Genomic DNA, 11,190 nt, shown 5'->3' with positions numbered 1-11,190 from the left:
GGGGACCTGCCACCTGCCCTTGGACTTGACCACCACCCCAGAAATGGAGAAAGAGAGGTTGTAGCACTGAACCTCAAGTCTCCAAACCTGCCCCAGGGCCCCACATAGTCACCACCACATGGGAGGCAGTCCACAGAGAACAAGTGCCCTGTCCCAACCACCCTGGGTGGGTGTCTGCTAAGGCCCCGGTCAGGCCGACGCCCTGAGCCTTGCCTGCTGCTCCGAAGGTCAGGCCTGGGTGCACGGCTCTGGACAGGGTCCAATCAGGCTGCCTGCCAGGCTTCCCCCTGCCCGGATTCCCCCCACAGCTCCCTTCGGAGCATGGTGGAGGGGAAACAGATGTTAATTTGCTCGCCTTTGCTAATTTGAAAAGAAACATAAACAGTGGGGCTCAGTGGCGCAGCTCTGCTGAGGGTGTAGTTTAAGCCCAATTACGTGCGATTAGTGCATTTGCTCTTTGTTACCATGGCATATTAATTGCAGATCTGGTACTATGGCAATTAACACAATTACGGCCCTCTCTCTCTCTCTTCCAGCAGGACAGAACCCACATGCTTTTGGCTAAGGAGGTGGGCTGGCGCAGCGGAGGGAGAATGCTCACTGGGGAGAATGCCCACTGCTACGGGTGGACTCTGTCTTCCCAAAATCTATACGAAGTCCCAACCTCAGGACCTCAGCAATGTGACCTTATTGGAGGTTGGGTCTTTACAGAAGTCATCAAGTTAAAATGAGGTCATTAGGGTGGGTCCTAATCCAGTATGACTAGTGTCCTTATAAAAAGGGGAAACTTGGCCACCTAGAGGGCAGATGGCAGGAAGAGGAATGGGAGAAGATGGCTGTCCACAGCCGAGGAGAGAGGCTGGAGCACACTCCTCCCTAGTCCACTGGAAGGAACCATTGGCCCACACCTTGGTTTTGGACTTGCAAGGGATTCCTATTGTTTAAGTCTACCTATGGTGCTTTGTTAAGGTGGCCCAAGCATTTCTCAGAGACCCACCTGTGCCCCAGGCAGAATCCCCTGGGTGGGGCCAGGAGGGGTTTGGGGAGGGGGCACCAGCATTCTGTGGGTTCAAAAGTTTCCAGAAGGGCCTGACCAGGCAGTGGCACAGTGGATAGAGCGTCGGACTGGGATGCAGAAGGACTCAGGTTCGAGACCTCAGGGTTGCCAGCTTGATGGCAGGCTCATCTGGCTTGAGCAAAAAGCTCACTAGCATGGACCCAAGGTCACTGTCTCGAGCAGGGGGTTACTCAGTCTGCTGAAGGCCCGCGGTCATGGCACATATGAGAAATCAATCAATGAACAACTATGGTATCACAACAAAAAAACTGATGATTGATGCTTCTCATCTCTCTCCGTTCCTGTCTGTCTGTCCCTATCTATCCTTCTATCTGACTCTCTGTCTCTGTAAAAAAAAAAAAAAAAAAAAAAAAAAAAAAATTTCCAGAAGGGATCAGCCGCAATAGTCAGCACCTCCCTGCCACCAGGCGCCTCCTCCCCAGGGCTTGCCATCAAGGTTACCTCCGCTTTTCTGACCCCTGGACCTTCATTCTCCATGGCACTGCCTCTGGAGACCCTCCTGCCCTCGGCACTCCTCTCTACTTAGTCACCAGTCTCGGCCAGTCCTGGATGCATTATTTCCTTCCCCATAGTCACCCCCTAATCTTGATGATAGAGGGTTACCTACCTTCTAAGGTAAATATAAGGTGACCAATCTTCCTCTAAGGAGGACAGTCCTTCTTTTGTAAGTTCCATCCTCCCTCGAAAAGTGTCCTCCTACATGTCCTCCTTTTTAATATTGGAAGACTAATCTGTAAATCTCTGTATTCGATCAATGCAGAGTCGATCCATTGTGTGTGATGTGATGTGTCTGTATCTAAATGAGTACTTTTTTCTTACAATTATTATTAAAAATTAATAGGCATATAAGCATAATTACAATATAAAATATTACAAATGTTTTTATTATGCATTTATCATATTATAGTGTATTATTGTTGCAATAAATAAAATGTTTCTTTTATTTATGATATTGTTTTCTTCAATTTATGTTTGTCCTCCTTTTCATTGTAAAAATGTTGGTCACCTTAGTAAATAGCATACATGCTATTTTCCAGGTGAAACCAGTTATAATGGTCAGGTCGCTGCACAGTGCTTTATAGCTTACAAGATATTGATCAAAGGCCTATTCTCATCCCACATTTACAACGTGCTTATGGGGGTTAGTATTGTCACCCATTTCACAGATGAGAAAACTGAGGCTTGGAGAAGACACACATAAGTAGCAGGGCTCAGGCTAGAGCTCTGATTTTGTAATCCTGTGCTCTTTCTACACAGCATCAGGTCTCATGGGTCATTCCCTAGAATCCTTAAAAAACTTTAAGAGTTCTGCAGTCCAATAGATGAGGGAAAAGCTAAATGAAATGGACATCTTTATGGTGGGACTTCTCCAAAAGAACTGTGACTCCAAAAGAATGCATACATTGTGTAGCACTTCCCAGACTTTGATGACTTTTGTGGGATACCTGCCATTCTAAGGCAGGGCTGCATGACACCACAGTGTCACTCTAGGATGGCAAAACCAGGTCCCCAGGGAGAAGACCAAAATTCTGATGTTAATGCCAGTGAGCAGGTCCCCTCCCTGCCTCTGTTCTCCCCCTCCTCCATGGCAGGCTGGCTGGTGTCACTGCGGAGTTTCTCAGCCTCTAGAGTTCAGCCAGCATCACAGCCTGGTGGTCACAGCTTGTCCCTGATCAGACTTTAGGTACCACCACTTCCACTGTCTGTGACTCTGGTGGGGATGGGATCACACTCTCCAGAACCTGTCCTGCCCTGACCACATGAAGGAGAGATGACTAAATCCCCAGCCACGTGACTGGCCCAACAGGTGGCACATTACTCAAAGCCAATCAGAGGCTTCCCTGGGTCTGTTTGGGGCACGGAGAGCAAGAATTTTCCTTCCACTGAAGCTGCCAGGGGCGATGTTCTGCTGTTGGACGAGGAGGCCAGTCTGGTAGGAGATAATGAGACCAAAAGGCAAAGTCAAAAGGAAACAAGCAAAGATAGACCTAGAGGGAGAGAATGTTCTAGAAGTATCCCTCCCCAGTGACACAAACCAGTTGGAATTGGGTTTCTGCTGCCTGCAAATCATAAATTTCTGGCCAGTACAAGTCCCTGAGCCCCTTCGGTAGCTGAGAATTGATTCACCAGCCAAGACAGGCCTAACAAAACTGTGAGCATGGGGTGCCACGCGGGTGCCAGCGCCCAGCCCCATCGAAACGCACCTGGGGCCTCAACCAGAGGAGCGGAGATGATGTCCTTTCTCCCCAGGGCCCAGGTTTCCTTGCTGTCAGCACGATATTAGTTCAGAAAATGGGGTCACTGTACCTGGAGGTCACAGAGGGCTCAGCAGAAGAGCCAACTCGAGGTCAAAGTTATTCACTCATTTGACAAACTTTTATCGCGAGCCCAGAATCTGTCAGGGATGGAGGACACAGCAGTGAAGAAGGTTGACTAGGTCCCTGATCTGATGAGCTTACCTTCTAAATGGGAGGCGCAAGAAATAAACAAGCAAAGAGGAAAATTCACAGATAAGGTTATTTCAGATACAGAGAATAATCAGGAAAACGGGAAGGAGCCCATCAGAGAGTGGAAAGCAAAACAGGGCAGTCAGCGCAGACCCTCTGAGGGGCACTATGGCCTGGCACCTGTGCTCACCCCCAAACTCACATGTTGACGGTATTGGGAGGTGGGCCTTCAGGTCATGACGTCATGAAGGTGGAGCCCTCATGAATGGAGTCAGAGGCCCCACAGGGCTCCCGAGCCCCTTCCCCACATGAAGAGTCGTTGGCAGTCTGCAGACCGGAAGAGGGCCGTCACCAGAACTTGACAGTGCTGGCACCCTGGTCTTGGATTTCCAAACTCCAGAACTGTGAACAATAAACTTCTGCTGTTAGAAGCCACTCAGTCTGTGATATTTTCTGGTAGCAGCTGGATGGACTAAGGCAGGGGATGACATTTGAGCTGACATGGGAAAATTGAGGAGTCGGCCCAGTGGAAGAGCACTGCAGGCAGAGGGAACAGCAGCTCTGAGGAGGGGACAGGCTCAGGACATCTGAGGGATCAAAGAAAGCCAAAGGCTGGCACACAGGGTGGGGGGACCAGGTCACCCACGAGAGACCGGTGTGTGGGGGGGATTGTACCCTGAATACAAAGGCAGTAGCAACCTTACTTGTGTCTTCTCAGATCCCAGAAAAGCAAGCGGCTCCCAGACACAACCTTTAGGGGAAGCTCTCGCGCCAGGACCAACAGAGCATTCTCTGATAGAGCAAGACTCGGAATGCCATGCAGCTCCAAAGGCTCGAGGTCACTGATGCGATCTAGTGGTCTGGAGAGGCCAAGGGACGCTGCAGAACCACAGGCCCAAGACCCTCAGGGCACAGGACAACACACTTTGTTACTCGAGGACTGGCCAGGGGCTCCGCCAGCACCCAGGCGGAGAGGGCAGCACCTCTGGAACATTACCAAGTGATCTGAAAGCTTCCAGCTGAAATGGCCCATCACTGCCGCTCAGATTTCTCTGGCCAAAGCCAGACAGGGTCACACTTCACTGGAAAGAGGAGGCGAGGGGAACACGGCCTCTACTAGAAGGGAGAGCGCTGGGAGTGCTCGGGGAGCAGCACCAACAACTTCCACAGCCCCTGTGTGAAGGGAAACTGAGGCTCAGACACATGGAATGAAATTGCCAAGGGGAGTGGCAGAGTGGGCTGTGGCAGCTGACCTTGGCCGAGGTCAGTGCTCTCTCCAACGTCAGCACTCTCTCCGGGGTGCCCCTCCCCCTCCCACACTGCCCCAGCGGCCCTTTCTGCCTAATGACCTTAAGAGCTTAATCGCATAAGCTTCCCGGGCCTGCCTTCCACAAGCAGACAGGAGCCCGTCCTCCCTGCACCTCGGAGGCCAGACGAGGTACTAGGACACTTCCTCTTGTCCTTACCCAGAAAAATGTTTGGGGCCCTGAATGGATCACACAGTCCAGAGCGGGTGACAGGAGCCAGCCTGGCTGGTGGGCTGGCAGCTGCCCATGTGGCACCAGCAGGGACCCACCAGGCCAGGTGGGTAACTGTGTCAGAACCCCTGAGCCTGTCTGACACATCCCCACCAAAGGTCTCCTCCTTCAGTTTCCAGCTCTCCTCTCTCTCAGTCTGACTGCTGGGGAGGAGCCAGGGACCTCCACTGGGGTGAACCCACAGGCCTCCATCACCACCTCACCCTGACCGTACAGGAGTCACAAGACAGGCAGGGAGCAGGAGGGCCACGGGCAGGTTTGAGAGCTCCGAGAGGCCCTCCTGACCTGCTCAGCTCCCCGCAGACACGCTGAGTCCGACAACACGCCAGGTCTGCCCACTCACACCCCGCTCCATCATGACGAGGGTGTCCCCCCCCCCCCCCCCCCCCCCCCCCCCGCAGGATGCTATACTGCCGTATCCTATTTCCAGGTCTCTGGGCCTCAGCAGCCTCTGCCACCACAGGGTGTATCTGTGTCCCTCTTGTCGCTGCCCACCCCAGCACATGCACAGTAGGTCCTCAGTCAGACTCCCTGGGTGCCTGGCAGGGGCCCAGTGGTGTTCCTGGGCTGGGGGCATTCTCTAGAAGTCTGGGTAGGTTCTGCGTAGCCAGCCAGAGGGCTCAGGGCTCACGTCTGAAGCAGGCCACAGGAGCCGGCTGAGAGGGCCTGGGAGAGCAATGAACAGGTTCCTGATAAGAACCTTGAGGGGCCAGAGTCCAGTCTGTCCCGCCCCCCGTAGGGCCTCTCTGCAGCCTCTGCAGCTTCAGATAGGGTGGGGAGTTGGGGAAGCTCAGCCAGAGAAAAGTTCACAGACTGCCTTCCCCTGGGACACTGGACCACTCCCAAGACAAGTCCCCAAAGGGGTAAGCCAGCAGGAAGAGTCTGGCCACAAGGGGGGGCAGGGGTAGTCGGCCCCCACTGGGCGTGCGGGCAGAGTGTTTCTGAGGGAGCCCAGGGGCACTGCCCAACAGGTCTGGGCAGGAGTGGCCCACAAGAGGCTTCCTTGGGCACTCCAGGGTGGGTAGCAAGGTCTGTGGAAACAGAGGAGGTGGAGCTGGCCCCAGGGGGCCTGGGTCTGTCCACGCCCCCTCAGCCAGACCCCTCCCACTCGGCTAGCTCAGCTCCACCCATCCCATGGGTCTGGCTGGCTGGGTTCCCTAGGCTGAGGGCTGTTTTTCTTTACAGTCCTCAGGAGGATGTGTGGCCTACTGTAAACAAAGGACTATTTTTACTGCCTTATTGTTTCCTCTCTCAGCATCCTAGGTCCCGGGCCAAGGAACACCTCAGTCCTCCTTCCCTGCCTGCCAGCACCACAGGCTCTGCCCTGCCAGGTGCCAGCAGCTCAGCCACCTGCTGTCCCTCAGGGGCCACCTTGGAAAAGACCAGGGCTGCTGATGAGACCAGCGGTGATGGTGGGAAGGGGGACAGAGGCACTGGAGCCAGATCTGGGAGACTCACTGCCCAGACGGGCACCTCAGCCCCCTCCCACACCCAGCCCACCTAGACCCACGCCTGTCAAACCCAGGCTACAGCCTAGGGGGAGGTCAAAGGTCGGGAGCAGCCCAGGGTTAGCATTACGGAGCCAGAGAAAGGAAACCTGATTGTGAGTCAGTTTTTTTGTTTTGAAATTCTCTCAAGCAACTATAGCTTCTATTTCCTGGCTCCAGGTAGGCTAGTAAATGGCAAAGTCTGGATTCAAACCCAGGTCTGTGGAGCTCTGAGCCCAGAGTGCAAGAGGGTCGCACCGCAAGGCAGCCAGACAGCCATCACACCAAGAGGTGTTTAGGGTTTTGTCTCAGCTCTGCTGGGCTCTGGGCAAGGTGGGGATGGGGTAGGTGGGCAGGGAGTGGGAGAGGGACCCCAGGCCCTGGGGAGGGGGTGGATGGGAGGGCTGGGAGGGGGGTGTTGGTCACAGCCGCGCCCCTTCCTCCTCTTGCTGGCTCTGAGACAGCTGCAGTGGGAAGGAGCCGCTGACTGGCAGGGTTTTTTATAACCACTTGATCATGAACAAGGATTTAATTTTATCCCCTTCCCTGGCTATGTGGAGTTTATACACAAGCAAGGAGTCCCTGGAATACAGGACTCCCACCCCCAGGCTCTGCGAGGCGACCCCCTGCCTGATGCCCTGCCTGACCAGACACCACAAGTTTCTTACTTCCCCAAGAGACTCCTGCCCTTCCCCCAGCAAACCTTGGCTTCTATCAGGGGGTCACCTCAGCTCTCCCATACTCATCACAAAAGCACTTGACGAGCACCTGAGCACCTGACGGGGCTTGGGGCCGCACTCCTCCACCCCGGGAGCTGCAGACCAGGCCCTGCTCTGAGTGACTCAGAAGCAGAGGATGAGCGACACCATCACGGTGACTTAATGATGACTATATGTGCTGACCACCCGCTGTGGGCAGGTCACTCGGCTGAGCTTGTTATATGCATCATCTCAATTCTCAGCAACAGCCTGATGGGATGCTCTTGTTTTTCCCTTTTTTCCAACAGCTAATTTGTCCCAAATTACTCAGCTGCCAAATGGCAGGTCCAGACTTTAATCTCACCAGCCAGCATGACTCCCAGGCCCCAGCTCCAGAAACACATGAAGACTTATACTGTGGGAGTAAACCAAGAATAACATCTGACTGTGGTTTTTCTGGGTCCAAAGCATTTTTGTGTTGAGTTTGTCAAAGATACAATTGTTTTTATTATCCCCATTTCACAGATAAGAGATTAAGGCTGAGACCCACCCAAGGGTTCAGAGGTCACAGTGGGGAGGCAGGGCGGTGGCCCCCACGTTCAGAGCTCTTTGTTGACCTCACTTGTGCACAGATGTGCTTCCAGGCTGGACCAGCCAGATGCCGGCTGAGAACAGGAAGACTCGTACAAAGTGGAAGAGCAGTTTATTCTAGAAAAACCAGCTTAGCCTGGAGGACGATGGGTCCCCACAGGGAGCTGATGGGAGGCCAGCTTCATGCTGGCCCTGGGACCCAGCATGAGGTTAACCCACCTGACAAATATTTGTTAATAACCTACTACAGCCTGACCAGGTGGTGGCGCAGTGGATAGAGCATCGGACTGGGATGCTGAGGACCCAGGTTCGAGACCCCAAGGTCGCCAGCTTGAGCGCAGCTCATCTGGTTTGAGCAAAAGCTAACCAGCTTGGACCCATGGTCACTAGCTCAAGCAAGGGGTTACTCGGTCTGAAGGCCGAGGTCAAGGCACATATGAGAAAGCAATCAGTGAACAACTAAGATGTCGCAATGTGCAACAAAAAACTAATGATTGATGCTTCTTATCTCTCCGTTCCTGTCTGTCCCTGTCTATCCCTCACTCTGACTCTCTGTCTCTGTAAAAAAATAAAAAAATTAAAAAAATAATAACCTACTACAACGGGACATGATAGTGCTTGAGAACAAGGCCACATCATACCAGACTGGCCCTGGAGTCACAGCACTGGCCAGGGACAGGGCACCAGGACACACGGTGACCCACGTTCCTACCCTGCCCCCTCCGGTCAAAGCAGGAAGTGGCTACAAACACAGGCTTAGGGCCAGACAACCTGGGTCCAAGTTCCGGCTGTACCACCCTGTTAGCAAACCATGTAACTCCTGTTCTCTCTTCTGTAAAATCACATACTTACCGCATGCATGACTGAAGATGGTGTACATGAAGTGTGTGCACCTGTACATATGTAGCACCCAGTACACATGCGCTGTGTTAAGACTGGGACAAGGAAACACCTGCATAGATGTTGGTGATAACCCACCTCCTTCCACAGCCAAAGCCAATGCCAAGGGCCAGGAGGTGGAAACTTTTTAGAGGCTCTGGGTCTGAAGTCACCTCCTGGGGCTGTGTGGGGGTGGGTGTGGGGTTGGGGGGAGGTAGGAGACTCCCACAGGTGTGCAAACAGGCTGGCCACCTGCTGCACACTGTGCTCCTTCCCTGGGGACTCGGCAAGAGGCCCAGGCAGGGTAAGACTCAGCTCCCATCACAGTCAACAGCTCTCCTGACCTCCCTGCCCGCAGGCCTAGCAAACACCCCTGGGAACTATCCGTGAGGGAGTGGCTCCAATGCCAAGGAGAAAAGTGAAGGCAAGGCACTGGCTGATACTCAGAAAGCCTTTCACTGCCCTTGTCCTTTGAGGCGGGCTTTCTTTAAATTAGGACCAGCAGCCATGATCCCCCAAGCCCCCCAACCCCAAATTTCCTAAACACCCAGCTGTTCCCCCGGAAGAGAAATTCCTTCTTTGGACAGAGAAGCGTTTTCTAAACATGGCCTCAGAGTTAGCCTGGGCCTAGTCCATCCATCCTCCGGGAAAGGCTAACGGATGGGTGGCCATGAGCAACAGAGGTGGGCAGGGGAGAGAGGAGAGGACTGATCCAGGAAGGCAGGGCAGGTGGCGGCGGCAGGGCCCTCTGGGGTCCACAGAGCTCCTGCGAGGCTCTCTGGGAAGCGGGCTCTGCCCCCCCTCCGCAAGAACCAGGTGCCATGGAGGGATTGTTTTCTCGGCTACAAAGGGCCTTCCCTGTTCACTAGCTGCGGCAGCCTGAATTCTCACAGCTACTATTCACCTGTGGGGACAGGGAGATGAAGCACTTCATTCATTCTCCACCGCCCTCCCCCCAGGGCTGGGAAACACCAACAAAAGGCAAAGTGCCCAGCCTCCTTTCTTAGCTCATCCTGGCCCCCAGCTGTCTCGGGCCTCAGCAGTCTTCATTCTGTCCCTTGGAGTCATGACTGGCCCAAGCACCTGCACCTAGGAAGGTGGGCCCAGGAGGTTGCCTGCTGTGGGGGCTGAGGGACCCTGAAAGACTGAGCACTGCACTCAGTGTTTTTTCCTGGCCCAATGAAGTGTCAGAAGTCATCTTTTTTGTGTGGCCTATTCCCTTTAGAGACCAGGGGAGTTAGCAGCTCAGGGAGTGCCCCTCCCTCTCAGCTCCAGTCCCAGGATCTCTGTGGGGGCGGGGCAGGTGGGACCAGGGCCAGCCAGCCCCTCCCTCTTTGCCCAATGGCCCAGCTCAGAAGAGCCAATTAACTCCATGGTTAATGACCCATACATAGTGCCACTCAGAACACTGGGGTGAGGGTGGGTGAATTCTACATCTAATGTGAACCCTTGATATGTGTCTCTGTGTAATTTCTGGTTAACATAGCCGTCTTGTTTTGTCTTCCAATAACTGTAAACTCCTTTCTGGAAAAGAAAATTACAGAGAAAGGTGGACCAACTCGATATGATGATGACCATCTGAAGACAGAATGCATTATCTTGTGAGATAGTGAGTTCCCCAGGGTATTCAAGCAAAAGTGGGACAAGTGCTTTTCAGAGACGTTGCAGAGGGGACTCATACTGCATGGGCTGCTAGACAACCCCAATGGCTGTCTCAACACTAAGACTGAATGATGGCAATGGTGCCATCTGTCACCACACAGCACTTAGCATCCAGTGAAACTCTTCGAAAAGGAAATAGAAGCAGTGAGTCTATGTAATTAGGAAAAAAAAAAAGAGAGACTAAATGGGATGATGAGGGTAGATATGAAAAACTCTAGAGCCTGACCAGGCGGTGGCGCAGTGGATAGAGTGTCGGACTGGGATGCAGAGGACCCAGGTTCGAGACCCCGAGGTTGCCAGCTTGAGCATGGGCTCATCTGGTTTGAGGAAAAGCCCACCAGCTTGAACCCAAGGTTGCTGGCTCCAGCAAGGGGCTACTCGGTCTGCTGAAGGCCCGCGGTCAAGGCACATATGAGAAAGCAATCAATGAACAACTAAGGTGTTGCAACGTGCAATGAAAAACTAATAATTGATGCTTCTCATTTCTCTCCGTTCCTGTCTGTCTGTTCCTGTCTATCCCTCTCTCTGACTCACTCTCTGTCTCTGTAAAAAAAAAAAAAAAATCTAGAAAATGCTTCCAAATCAAAATTCCTAATGCAGAAATGACTTCAGCTTCCAAACTTGAATTAAACCTGAACACCGACAACTCTTGTCTATTTCTGGGACAATGGAAAGGACAGGCATTCTGTGTGGACTTTAGTTACAAGCATTCTGAGACCCACTGCTGTCACACAGGATGTTGGAGTGTCTAGAACAGAAGAGTCCCCACAACTCATGGGATGCTTAGTGTCTGCTCAAGAGTATGGAAAA

Source organism: Saccopteryx bilineata, chromosome 3 (genome assembly GCF_036850765.1).
Source record: "Saccopteryx bilineata isolate mSacBil1 chromosome 3, mSacBil1_pri_phased_curated, whole genome shotgun sequence".
NCBI classification, from domain to species: domain Eukaryota; kingdom Metazoa; phylum Chordata; class Mammalia; order Chiroptera; family Emballonuridae; genus Saccopteryx; species Saccopteryx bilineata.
This window is presented reverse-complemented; position numbering follows the sequence as displayed.